Below are 14,404 nucleotides of genomic sequence, written 5' to 3' on the forward strand. Positions count from 1 at the left end.
CTAGGGAAATGTAATTTACATAAATTTCCTCGCCGTGACATTCCATGTTCCAAACATTCTACATGCATAACAGATTCGACAAATATTCACTACAGATTTGTTAGCATGTGAATTACAGAACTTTCATCATAAAACATTGAATATTGATACTTAGAAGTATTTTCTCAGATTTTGCAGCGTTTTCCAAGCGCCAGTTTCAATAATGATGCAGTTTTCACTGAAAAATTCTCTTGAAGTTAGTTCTACCGAATAGACAAGTAGTTTACATCGTTTAAATCACCGTGAAATTCCACGTTCCGAACATGGTACATGCATCACGGATTAGAAAAAAATGATTCTTTAATATGTTGTTAAAATATGGAATACTGAACTTTCTTCCAACTTAAAGGCATCGTAACACCTACAAATATTTTCTCTCATTTAGCAGGTTTATCCAGACATCACAATCGAAAATCAAGCAATTTTCGCTGAAATATTCTATTCCAGATAGTTCTACCCAATAGAATTCTAATTTACATAGTTTCATTACCGTTAAATTCTGTTTTTCGAACGTGCTACATGAATCACGGTTTGAAAAATATTTACTACACTCTTGTTAACATGTGGATTACTGGACTTTCATCCACCAATCAAGTCATATTGACACTTAGAAGCATTTTCTCATATTTCGAAGATTTTTCCTAACGCCAGATTTGAAAATGAGGCAGATTTTGCAGAAAAATGCTCTTGGAGCGAGTTCTACCCAATAGACAGTTAATTTACATAGATGTGCTCATCATGACATTTTATGTTCCGAACACATTTCATGAATCTCGAATTCGACAAATATTCACTGCAGAGATGTTAGCATTTGGATTACCAATCTTACATCAACCATACAAGGCATATTTACACCTACAAGTATTTACTCCCATTTCACAGTTATATCCAAACATCAAATTCGAAAATCATGCAATTTTCGCAAAAAAATTCTATTCAAGCTAGTTCTACCCTATAGAATTTTAATTTACATAGTTTCATTACCGTGAATTTCCGTGTTCCAAACACCCTAAATAAGTCACGGATTCGAAAACTATTCCCTTCATAGTTGGTTACGTGGATTACCGGACTTAAATTCCCCATTCAAGGCATATTCACACTTAGAAGCATTTTCTCAGATTTCTCAGGTTTTTCCAAACGCCAGTTTGGAAAATGAGGCTGATTTCACAGAAAATGTTCTTGGAGCCAGTTCTACCCAAAAGATATGTAATTTAAGTAGTTCACTCACCGTGACATTCCATGTTCTGTACATGTTACATGCATCAAGGTTTCGACAATCATTCTTTAATGAGTGTGAGCATGTGGATTATCAAATTTTCATCCACCTTACAAGACATGATTTCACCTAGAAACATTTACTCACATTTCGTAAAATTTACCTAACGTCAGTTTCGAAAATCAGGCAGTTTTCCCAGAAAAATCCTGTTGTTGCATGTTCCATCTGATAGACATCTCATTTTCATAGATACCATCACCGTAACATTCCGTGTTCCTAAAAAACTGTTCATGCACCAAGGATTCAACAAATATTCACTGCTGAGTTGTTAGCATGTGAATTACCGATCTTTAATAAACCATTGAAGACATATTGTCACCTTAAAGTATTTACTCTGATTTCACAGCGTTGTCATAACACCAGTTTTGAAACTGAGGCAGATTTTTCAGGAAAACTCTCCTGGAGAGGGTTCTAACCAATCGATATGTAATATACGTAGCTTCCCTCACCGAGAAAGACCGTGTTCCGAACAGGCTACATACATCAATGATTTGAGAAACATTTTTAATGAGTTATGTACATGTGTATTACAGATCTTTCATCTACCATACAAGGCATATTGACACATAGAAACATTAACTCTGAGTTCGCAGCTTTTTCCTAATAGCAGTTTCAAAAATCAGGTAGTTTTCAAAGGAAAAAACTGTTGGAGAGTGTTCTACCCAATAGGTACGTAAATTACATAGATTCCTCTGCTGTGAAATTACGTGTACCGAAAACACCACATGCAGAAATGATTCGACAAAAATAAACTATAGAGTTGTTTGCATGAGGATGACAGGACTTTCATCTCAATACAAGGCATATTGATGCTTAGAAGCTTTTTCTCTGATTTCACAGAGCTTTCCAAACGCCAGTTTCGAAAATGAGGCAGATTTCACCTCAAAAACCTCTTGGAGCAAGTACTTCCCAATAGAAATGTAATTTACATAGTTTCCCTCACCGTGACATTCCAATTTCCGAACACGCTACATACTTCACGGATTTGACAAACATTTTAAATGAGTTATGTACATGTGCATTAAAGAAATTTCATCCACCATACAAGGCATAATTAAACCTAGAAACATTAACTCTGAACTTGCAGCCTTTTCCTAATGCCAGTTTGAAAAAATCAGGCCGTTTTCACTGGAAAAAATTTTTGGTGCGATTTCTACCCAATAGACATGAAATTTACATAGATTCCATCTCCGGAAATTTACGTCATATGATCACGCTACATGCATAGGCTTTCTACAATTATTCACATCAGGTTTGTTTGCATGTGACTTTATGAACTTCCATCTCAATATAAGGCATATTGACACTTTGAAGCATTTTCTCTGATTTTGAAGGAATTTCCAAATGCCAGTATCGAAAATGAGGCAGATTTCACAGAAAAACTTTCTTGGAGTGTGTTCTAACCAAGAGACATATATTTTACCTAGATTCGCTCACCGTGATATTCTGTGTTCGGAACACTCTTCATGTATGAAGGATTCAAAAAATATTCTCTACAGAGTTGTTTGTACGCGGATTGCCGAACTTTCATCCACCATACAAGGCATATTTACACCTACAATTGATTAATATTAGTTCGCAGCTTATTCCTAATGCCAGTTTCAAAAATCAGGCTCTTATCTCAGGAAAAAGTCTTGGAGCGATTTCTAACCTATGGAAAGATAATTTACATATTTCCTCGCCGTGACATTCCGTGTTCCGAACATTTTGCATGCATAACCAATTCGTCAAATATACACTACAGATTTGTTAGCATGTGGATTACCGAACTTTCTTCACAAAACATTGAATATTGATACTTAGAAGTATTTTCTCAGATTTTGCAGCGTTTTCCAAGCGCCAGTTTCAAAAATGAAGCAGTTATCACAGAAAAATACTCTTGAAGTGAGTTCTACTGAATAGACAAGTAGTTTACATTGTTTAAATCACCGTGAAATTCCACGTTCCGAACATGGTACATGCAACACGGATTAGAAAAAAGATTCTTTAATATGTTGTGAAAATTTGGATTACTGAACTTTCTACCATCACAAAGGCATCTTTACACCTACAAATATTTTCTCTCATTTCGCAGCTTTATCCAAACATCACATTCGAGAATCAAGCAATTTTCGCTAAAATATTCTATTCTAGCTAGTTCTACCCAATAGATTTGCAATTTACATAGTTTCATTACCGTGAATTTCCGTGTTCCAAACACGCTAAATAAGTTACGGATTCGAAAAATATTCCCTTCATAGATGGTTTCGTGGATTACCAGACTTAAATTCCCCATTCAAGGCATATTCACACTTAGAAGTATTTTCTCAGATTTCTCAGGTTTTTCCTAAAGCCAGTTTGGAAAATGAGGCAGATTTCAAAGAAAATGTTCTTGGAGCCAGTTCTACCCAAAAGATATGTAATTTAACTAGTTCACTCACCGTGACATTCCGTGTTCTGAACATGTTGCATGTATCAAGGATTCGACAATCATACTTTAATGAGTGTGAGCATGTGGATTATCAAATTTTCATCCACCTTACAAGACATGTTTTCACCTAGAAACGTTTACTCACTTTTCGCAGTATTTTCCTAACGTCAGTTTCGAAAATCAGTCTGTTTCCCCAGAAAAATCCTCTTGTTGCATGTTCCATCCAATAGACATCTCATTTTCATAGATACCATCACCGTAACATTTCGTGTGCCTAAAAAATCTTTCATGCACCAAGGATTCAACTAATATTCACTGCTGAGTTGTTAGCATGTGAATTACCGATCTTTAATAAACCATTGAAGACATATTGTCACCTTAAAGCATTTACTATGATTTCACAGCGTTTTCATAATACCAGTTTTGAAACTGAGGCAGATTTTTCAAAAAAACCCTCCTGGAGATGTTTCTAACCAATAGATATGTAATTTACATAGCTTCCCTCACCGAGAAATACTGTGTTCCGAACAGGCTACATACATCAAGGATTTGAGAAACATTTTTAATGAGTTATGTACATGTGTATTACAGATCATTCATAAACCATACAAGGCATATTGACACATAGAAACATTAACTCTGAGTTCGCAGTATTATCCTAATAGCAGTTTCGAAAATCAGGCAGTTTTCAAAGGAAAAAACGGTTGGAGCGTGTTCTACCTAATAGATACGTAAATTACATAGATTCCCCCGCTGTGAAATTACGTGTTTCGAACACAATTCATGCAGAAAAGATTCAACAAAAATAAACTATATTTTTGTTTGCATGAGGATGACAGGACTTTCATCACAATACAAAGCATATTGATGCTTAGAAACATTTTCTCTGATTTCACAGAGCTTTCCAAACGCCAGTTTCAAAACTGAGGCAGATTTCACGGCAAAAACTTCTTGGAGCATTTTCTAACATATAGACATGTAATTTACATGGTTTCCCTCACCGTGAAATTCCGTGTTCTGAACACGCTACATGCATCTCGGATTCGACAAATATTCACTACATAGTTGTTAGCATGTGGATTACAGCACTTTCATCCACCATACAAGGCTTACTGACACGTTGATTAATTTTCTCAGATTTCACAGTTTAGTTTTAACGCCAGGTTAGAAAATGAGGCAGATTTGTCAGAAAAATGCTCTTGGAGCGAGTTATACACAAAAGATATGTAATTTACATAGCTTTACTCACCGTGACATTCCATGTTCTGAACACGTTACATGCATCACGGATTCGACAAACATTCACTACATAGTTGGTAGCATAGCGATTACCGAACATTCATCCACCATAAATGCCATATTTACACTTTGAAGCACTTTCCCATATTTCAAAATATTTTCCTAATTCCAGTTTTGAAAATGAGGCAGATTCGCAAAAAATTCTCGTGGGAGCAAGTACTTCCCAATAAAAATGTAATTTACATAGTTTCCCTCACAGTGACATTCCAATTTCCGAACAAGGTACAAACTTCATGGATTTGACAAACAATTTTAATGAGTTAGGTATATGTGTATTACAGAACTTTCATCCACCATAGAAGGCATATTTAAACCTAGAAACATTAACTCTGAATTTGCAGAATTTTCCTAATGCCAGTTTTTCGAAAATCAGGCCGTTTTCTCCGGAAAAATGTTTTGGAGCGAGTTCTACCCAAAGACATGAAATTTACATATATTCCATCTCCGGAAATTTCCGTCATACGATCACGCTACATGCATAGGCTTTCTACAAGTATTCACATCAGGTTTGTTTGCATGTGGCTTTAAGTACTTCCATCACAATACAAGGCATATTGACACTTTGAAGCATTTTCTCTGATTTTGAAGGAATTTCCAAATGCCAGTTACAAAAATGAGGTAGATTTCGCAGAAAAAACCTCTTGGACTGAGTTCTACCCAAGAGACATGTATTTTAACTAGATTCGCTCACCGTGATATTCTGTGTTACGAACACTCTTCATGGACCTCGGATTCAAAAAATATTATCTACAGAGTTGTTAGTAAGTGGATTTCTGAACTTTCATCCACCGTACAAGGCATATTTACACCTACAATTCTTTAATCTGAGTTCCCAGCATATTCCAAAAGCCAGTTTCAAAAATCATGCTGTTATCTCAGGAAAAAACTCTTGGAGCCATTTCTAACCTAGGGAAATGTAATGTACCTAAATTTCCTCACCGTGACATTCCATGTTCCGAACATTCTACATGCTTAACTGATACGACAAATATTCATTACAGATTTGTTAGCATGTGGATTACTGAACTTTCATCACAAAACAATAAATATTGATACTTAGAAGTATTTTCTCAGGTTTTGAAGCGTTTTCCAATGGCCAGTTTCAGAAATGAAGCAGTTTTCCCAGAAAAATTCTCTTGAAGTGAGTTCTAGTGAATAGACAAGTAGTTTATATTGTTTCAATCACCGTGAAATTCCACGTTACGAACATGGTACATGCATCACGGATTAGAAAAAAGATTCTTTAATATGCTGTGAAAATATGGATTACTGAACTTTCTTCCAACATAAAGGCATCTTTACACCTACAAATATTTTCTCTGATTTCGCAGCTTTATCCAAACATCACATTGGAGAATCAAGCAATTTTCGCTCAAATATTCTATTCTATCTAGTTTTAACCAAAAGAATTCTAATTTACATAGTTTCATTACCGAGAATTTTTGTTTACAGAACGCGCTAAATAAGTCACGGATTCGAAAAGTACTCCCTTCATAATTGGTTACGTGGATTACCGGAATTAAATTCCCCATTCAAGGCATATTCACACTTAGAAGCATTTTCTCTGATTTCTCAGGATTTTCCTAATGCCACTTTGGAAAATGAGGCTGATTTCACAGAAAATGTTCTTGGAGCCAGTTCTACCCAAAAGATATGTAATTTATTTCACTCACTGTGACAATCCGTGTTCTGAACTTGTTACATGCATCAAGGATTCGACAATCATTCTTTAATGAGTGTGAGCATGTGGATTATCAAATTTTCATCCACCTTACAAGACATGTTTTCACCTAGAAACATTTAATCACATTTCGCAGAATTTTCCTAAAGTCAGTTTCGAAAATCAGGCAGTTTTCCCAGAAAAATTGTCTTGTTGCATGTTCCATCCAATACACATCTCATTTTCATAGATACCATCATCGTAACATTCCGTGATCCTAAAAAACGGTTCATGCAACAAGGATTCAACAAATATTCACTGCTGAGTTGTTAGCATATGAATTACCGATCTTTAATATACCATTGAAGTCATATAGTCACCTTAAAGCATTTACTCTGATTTCACAGCGTTTTCTTAAAACCAGTTTCGAAACTGAGGCAGATTTTTCAGTAAAACTCTCCTGGAGAGGGTTCTAACCAATAGAGAAGTAATTTACATAGCTTCCCTCACCGAGAAAGACCGTGTTCCGAACAGGCTACATACATCAAGGATTTCAGAAACATTTTTAAAGAGTTATGTACATGTGTATTACAGATCTTTCATCCACCATACAAGGCATATTGACACATAGAAAATTTAACTCTGATTTCGCAGATTTTTCCTAAAAGCAGTTTCGAAAATCAGGCAGTTTTCAAAGGAAAAAACTTTTGGAGCGTGTTCTACCCAATAGGTACGTAAATTACATAGATTCCCCCGCTGTGAAATTACGTGTTGCGAACACAATTCATGCAGAAAAGATTCGACAAATATAAACTATAGAGTTGTTTGCATGAGGATGAAAGGACTTTCATCACAATACAAGGCATATTGATGCTTAGAAGGATTTTCTCTGATTTCACAGAGCTTTCCAAACGCCAGTTTTGAAACTGAGGCAGATTTCACTTCAAAAACCTCTTGGAGGAAGTTCTAACCTATAGACTTGTAATTTACATGGATTCGCTCACCGTGAAATTCCAAGTTCTGAACACGCTACATGCGTCTCGGATTCGACAAATATTCACTACATAGTTGTTAGCATGTGGATTACACCACTATCATCCACCATAGAAGTCTTACTGACACTTTGAAGAATTTTCTCTTATTTCACAGGTTAGTTTTAACGCCAGGTTTGAAAATGAGGCAGATTTGGCAGAAAAATGCTCTTGGAGCGATTTATACACAAAAGATATGTAATTTACCTAGTTTTACTCACCGTGACATTCCGTGTTCTGAACACGTTACATGCATCACGGATTCGACAAACATTCACTACAGAGTTGGTAGCATAATGATTACCGAACATTCATCCACCATAAATGCCATATTGACACTTTGAAGCACTTTCCCATATTTCAAAAGATTTTCCTAATGCCAGGTTTGAAAATGAGGCAGATTCGCAAAATATTCTCGTGGAGCAAGTACTTCCCAATAGAAATGTAATTTACATAGTTTCCCTCACAGTGACATTCCAATTTCCGAACACGCTACATACTTCACGGATTTGACAAACATTTTTAATGAGTTATGTACATGTGCATTAAAGAAATTTCATCCACCATACAAGGCATATTTAAACCTAGAAACATTAACTCTGAACTTGCAGCCTTTTCCTAATATCAGTTATTCGAAAATCAGGCCATTTTGTCTGGAAAAAATTTTTGGAGCGAGTTCTACCCAGTAGACATGAAATTTACATAGATTCCATCTCCAGAAATTTCCATCATACGATCACGCTACATGCATAGGTTTTCTACAATTATTCACATCAAGTTTGTTTGCATGTGGCTTTATGAACTTCCATCAAAATACAAGACCTATTGACACTTTGAATCATTTTTTCTGATTTTGAAGGAATTTCCAAATGCCAGTTACGAAAATGAGGTAGATTTCACAGAAAAAAACTCTTGGAGTGAGTTCTACCCAAGAGACATGTACTTTAAATAGATTCGCTCACAGTGATATTCTATGTTCTGAACACTCTTCATGTATCTCGGATTCGACAAATATTCTCTACAGAGTTGTTAGTATGCGGATTGCCAAACTTTCATCCACCATACAAGGCATATTTACACCTAAAATTGATTAATCTGAGTTCGCAGCTTATTCCTAACGCTAGCTTCAAAAATCAGGCTGTTATCTCAGGAAAAATCTCTTGGAGCGAATTCTAACCTAGGGAAATGTAATTTACATAAATTTCCTCGCCGTGACATTCCGTGTTCCAAAGATTCTACATGCATAACGGATTCGAGAAATATTCACTACAGATTTGTTAGCATGTTGATTACCAAACTTTCATCACAAAACGTTGAATATTGATTCTTAGAAGTATTTTCTCAGATTTTGCAGCGTTTTCCTAGTGCCAGTTTAAAAAATGAAGCAGTTTTCACTGAAAAATTCTCTTAAAGTGAGTTCTACCGAATAGACAAGTAGTTTATATTGTTTCAATCACCGTGAAATTCCACGTACCGAACATGGTACATGCATCACGGATTAGAAAAAAGATTCTTTAATATGTTGTGAAAATGTGGATTACCGAACTTTATTCCAACATAAAGGCACCTTTACACCTACAAATATTGTCTCTCATTTCGCAGCTTTATCCAAACATCCCATTCGAGAACCAAGCAATTTTCGCTAGAAATATACTTTTCTAGCTAGTTCTACCCAATAGAATTCTAATTTACATAGTTTCATTACCGTGAAATTCCCTTTTTCGAACGCGCTACATGGATCACTGTTTGAAAAATGTTTACTACACTCTTGTTAACATGTGGATTACCGGACTTTCATCCACCAATCAAGTCATATTGACACTTAGAAGCATTTACTCATATTTCGAAGATTTTTCCTAACGCCATATTTGAAAATGAGGCAGATTTTGCAGAAAAATGCTCTTGGAGCGAGTTCTACCCAATAGACAGGTAATTTACATAGATGTGCTCATCATGAGATTTTGTGTTCCGAACACATTTCATGGATCTCGGATTCGACAAATATTCACTACAGAGGTGTTTGCATTTGGATAACCAATCTTACATCCACCATACAAGGCATATTTACACCTACAAGTATTTACTCTCATTTCGCAGTTTTATCCAAACGTGAAATTCAAAAATCATGCAATTGGCGCAGAAAAATTCTATTCAAGCGTGTGTCTTACCAATAGAATTTTAATTTACATAGTTTCATTACCGTGAATTTCCGTGTTCCAAACACGCTAAATAAGTCACGGATTCGAAAAGTATTCCCTTCATAGTTGGTTACGAGGATTACCGGACTTAAATTCCCCATTCAAGGCATATTCACACTTAGAAGCATTTTCTCTGATTTCTCAGGTTTTTCCTAACGCCAGTTTGGAAAATGAGGCTGATTTCACAGAAAATGTTCTTGGAGCCAGTTCTACCCAAAAGATATGTAATTTAAGTAGTTCACTCACTGTGACAATCCGTGTTCTGAACTTGTTACATGCATCAAGGATTCGACAATCATTCTTTAATGAGTGTGAGCATGTGGATTATCAAATTTTCATCCACCATGCAAGATATATATTCACCTAGAGACTTTCACTCACATTTCGCAGAATTTTCCTAACGTCAGTTTCGAAAATCAGGCAGTTTTCCCAGAAAAATTCTCTTGTTGCATGTTCCATCCAATACACATCTCATTTTCATAGATACCATCATCGTAACATTCCGTGATCCTAAAAAACGGTTCATGCAACAAGGATTCAACAAATATTCACTGCTGAGTTGTTAGCATATGAATTACCGATCTTTAATATACCATTGAAGTCATATTGTCACCTTAAAGCATTTACTCTGATTTCACAGCGTTTTCTTAAAACCAGTTTCGAAACTGAGGCAGATTTTTCAGTAAAACTCTCCTGGAGAGGGTTCTAACCAATAGAGAAGTAATTTACATAGCTTCCCTCAACGAGAAAGACCGTGTTCCGAACAGGCTACATACATCAAGGATTTCAGAAACATTTTTAAAGAGTTATGTACATGTGTATTACAGATCTTTCATCCACCATACAAGGCATATTGACACATAGAAAAATTAACTCTGAGTTCGCAGCTTTTTCCTAATACCAGTTTCGAAAATCAGGCAGTTTTCAAATGAAAAAACTGTTGGAGCGTGTTCTACCCAATAGGTACGTAAATTACATAGATTCCCCCACTGTGAAATTACGTGTTTCGAACACACTACATGCAGAAAAGATTCGACAAAAATAAACTATAGAGTTGTTTGCATGAGGATGACAGGACTTTCATCACAATACAAGGCATATTGATGCTTAGAAGCATTTTCTCTGATTTCACAGAGCTTTCCAAACGCCAGTTTCGAAAATCAGGCAGTTTTCACGGCAAAAAACTCTTGGAGCAAGTTCTAACCTATAGACATGTAATTTACATGGATTCGCTCACCGTGAAATTCCGTGTTCTGAACACACTACATGCATCTCGGATTCGACAAATATTCACTACATAGTTGTTAGCATGTGGATTACAGCACTTTCATCCACCATACAAGGCTTACTGACACTTTGAAGAATTTTCTCAGATTTCACAGGTTAGTTTTAACGCCAGGTTAGAAAATGAGGCAGATTTGGCAGAAAAATGCTCTTGGAGCGAGTTATACACAAAAGATATGTAATTTACCTAGTTTTACTCACCTTGACATTTCGTGTTCTGAACACATTACATACATCACGGATTTGACAAACATTCACTACAGAGTTGGTAGCATAACGATTACCGAACATTCATCCACCATAAATGCCATATTGACACTTTGAAGCACTTTCCCATATTTCAAAAGATTTTCCTAATGCCAGTTTTGAAAGTGAGGCTGATTCGCAAAAAATACTCGTGGAGCAAGTACTTCCCAATAGAAATGTAATTTACATAGTTTCCCTCACAGTGACATTCCAATTTCCGAACACGCTACATACTTCACGGATTTGACAAACATTTTTAATGAGTTATGTACATGTGTATTACAGAACTTTCATCCAACATACAAGGCATATTTAAACCTAGAAACTTTAACTCTGAACTTGCAGCCTTTTCCTTATGAAAGTTTTTCGAAAATCAGGCCATTTCTCCGGAAAAAATTTTGGAGCGAGTTCTACCCAATGGACATGAAATTTACATAGATTCCATCTCCGGAAATTTCCGTCATACTATCACACTACATGCACAGGCTTTCTACAATTATTCACATCAGGTTTGTTTCCATGTGGCTTTATGTACTTCCATCACAATACAAGACATATTGAGAGTTTGAAGCATTTTCTCTGATTTTGAAGAAATTTCCAAATGCCAGTTTCGAAAATGAGGCAGATTTCGCAGAAAAAAACCCTTGGAGTGAGTTCTACCCAAGAGACATGTATTTTACATAGATTCGCTCACCGTGATATTCTATGTTCTGAAAACTCTTCATGTATCTCAGATTCGACAAATATTCTCTACAGAGTTGTTAGTATGTGGATTGCCGTACTTTCATCCACCAAACAAGACATATTTACACCTACAATTGATTAATCTGAGTTCGCAGCTTATACCTAATGCCAGTTTCAAAAATCAGGCTGTTATCTCAGGAAAAATCTCTTGGAGCGATTTCTAACCAAGGGAAATGTAATTTACATAAATTTCCTCGCCGTGAAATTCCATATTCCGAACATTCTACATGCATAACGGATTCGACAAATATTCACAACAGATTTGTTAGCATGTGGATTACCGAACTTTCATCACAAAACATTGAATATTGATTCTTAGAAGTATTTTCTCAGATTTTGCAGCGTTTTCCTAGTGCCAGTTTAAAAAATGAAGCAGTTTTCACTGAAAAATTCTCTTAAAGTGAGTTCTACCGAATAGACAAGTAGTTTATATTGTTTCAATCACCGTGAAATTCCACGTACCTAACATGGTACATGCATCACGGATTAGAAAAAAGATTCTTTAATATGTTGTGAAAATGTGGATTACCGAACTTTATTCCAACATAAAGGCATCTTTACACCTACAAATATTGTCTCTCATTTCGCAGCTTTATCCAAACATCCCATTCGAGAACCAAGCAATTTTCGCTAGAAATATCCTTTTCTAGCTAGTTCTACCCAATAGAATTCTAATTTACATAGTTTCATTACCGTGAAATTCCCTTTTTCGAACGCGCTACATGGATCACTGTTTGAAAAATGTTTACTACACTCTTGTTAACATGTGGATTACCGGACTTTCATCCACCAATCAAGTCATATTGACACTTAGAAGCATTTACTCATATTTCGAAGATTTTTCCTAACGCCATATTTGAAAATGAGGCAGATTTTGCAGAAAAATGCTCTTGGAGCGAGTTCTACCCAATAGACAGGTAATTTACATAGATGTGCTCATCATGAGATTTTGTGTTCCGAACACATTTCATGGATCTCGGATTCGACAAATATTCACTACAGAGGTGTTTGCATTTGGATTACCAATCTTACATCCACCATACAAGGCATATTTACACCTACAAGTATTTACTCTCATTTCGCAGTTTTATCCAAACGTGAAATTCAAAAATCATGCAATTGGCGCAGAAAAATTCTATTCAAGCGTGTGTCTTACCAATAGAATTTTAATTTACATAGTTTCATTACCGTGAATTTCCGTGTTCCAAACACGCTAAATAAGTCACGGATTCGAAAACTATTCCCTTCATAGTTGGTTACGTGGATTACCGGACTTAAATTCCCCATTCAAGGCATATTCACACTTAGAAGCATTTTCTCTGATTTCTCAGGTTTTTCCTAACGCCAGTTTGGAAAATGAGGCTGATTTCACAGAAAATGTTCTTGGAGCCATTTCTACCCTAAAGATATGTAATTTAAGTAGTTCACTCACCGTGACATTCCGTGTTCTGAACATGTTACATGCATCAAGGATTCGACAATCATTATTTAATGAGTGTGAGCATGTGGATTATCAAATTTTCATCCACCATGCAAGATATATATTCACCTAGAAACTTTCACTCACATTTCGCAGAATTTTCCAATGTCAGTTTTGGAAATCAGGCAGTTTTTGCAGAAAAATTCTCTTGTTGCATGTTCCATCCAATAAACATCTCATGTTGATTGATACCATCACCGTAACATTCCGTGTTCTGAAAAATTTTCATGCACCAAGGAATCAACAAATATTCACTGCTGAGTTGTTAGCATGTGAATTACCGATCTTTAATACACCATAGAAGACATATTGTCACCTTAAAGCATTTATTCTGATTTCTCAGCGTTTTCATAACACCAGTTTCGAAACTGAGGCAGATTATTCAGAAAAACCCTTCTGGAGAGGGTTCTAACCAATAGATATGTAATTTACATAGCTTCCCTCACCGAGAAAGACCGTGTTCCGAACAGGCTACATACATCAAGGATTTGAGAAACATATTTAATGAGTTATGTACATGTGTATTACAGATCTTTCATCCACCATACAAGGCATATTGACACATAGAAACATTAACTCTGAGTTCGCAGCTTTTTCCTAATACCAGTTTCGAAAATCAGGCAGTTTTCAAAGGAAAAAACTGTTGGAGCGTGTTCTACCCAATAGGTACGTAAATTACATAGATTCCCCCACTGTGAAATTACGTGTTTCGAACACACTACATGCAGAAAAGATTC

This window comes from Camelus dromedarius, unplaced genomic scaffold, assembly GCF_036321535.1.
Source record: "Camelus dromedarius isolate mCamDro1 unplaced genomic scaffold, mCamDro1.pat HAP1_SCAFFOLD_178, whole genome shotgun sequence".
Lineage (NCBI taxonomy): Eukaryota > Metazoa > Chordata > Mammalia > Artiodactyla > Camelidae > Camelus > Camelus dromedarius.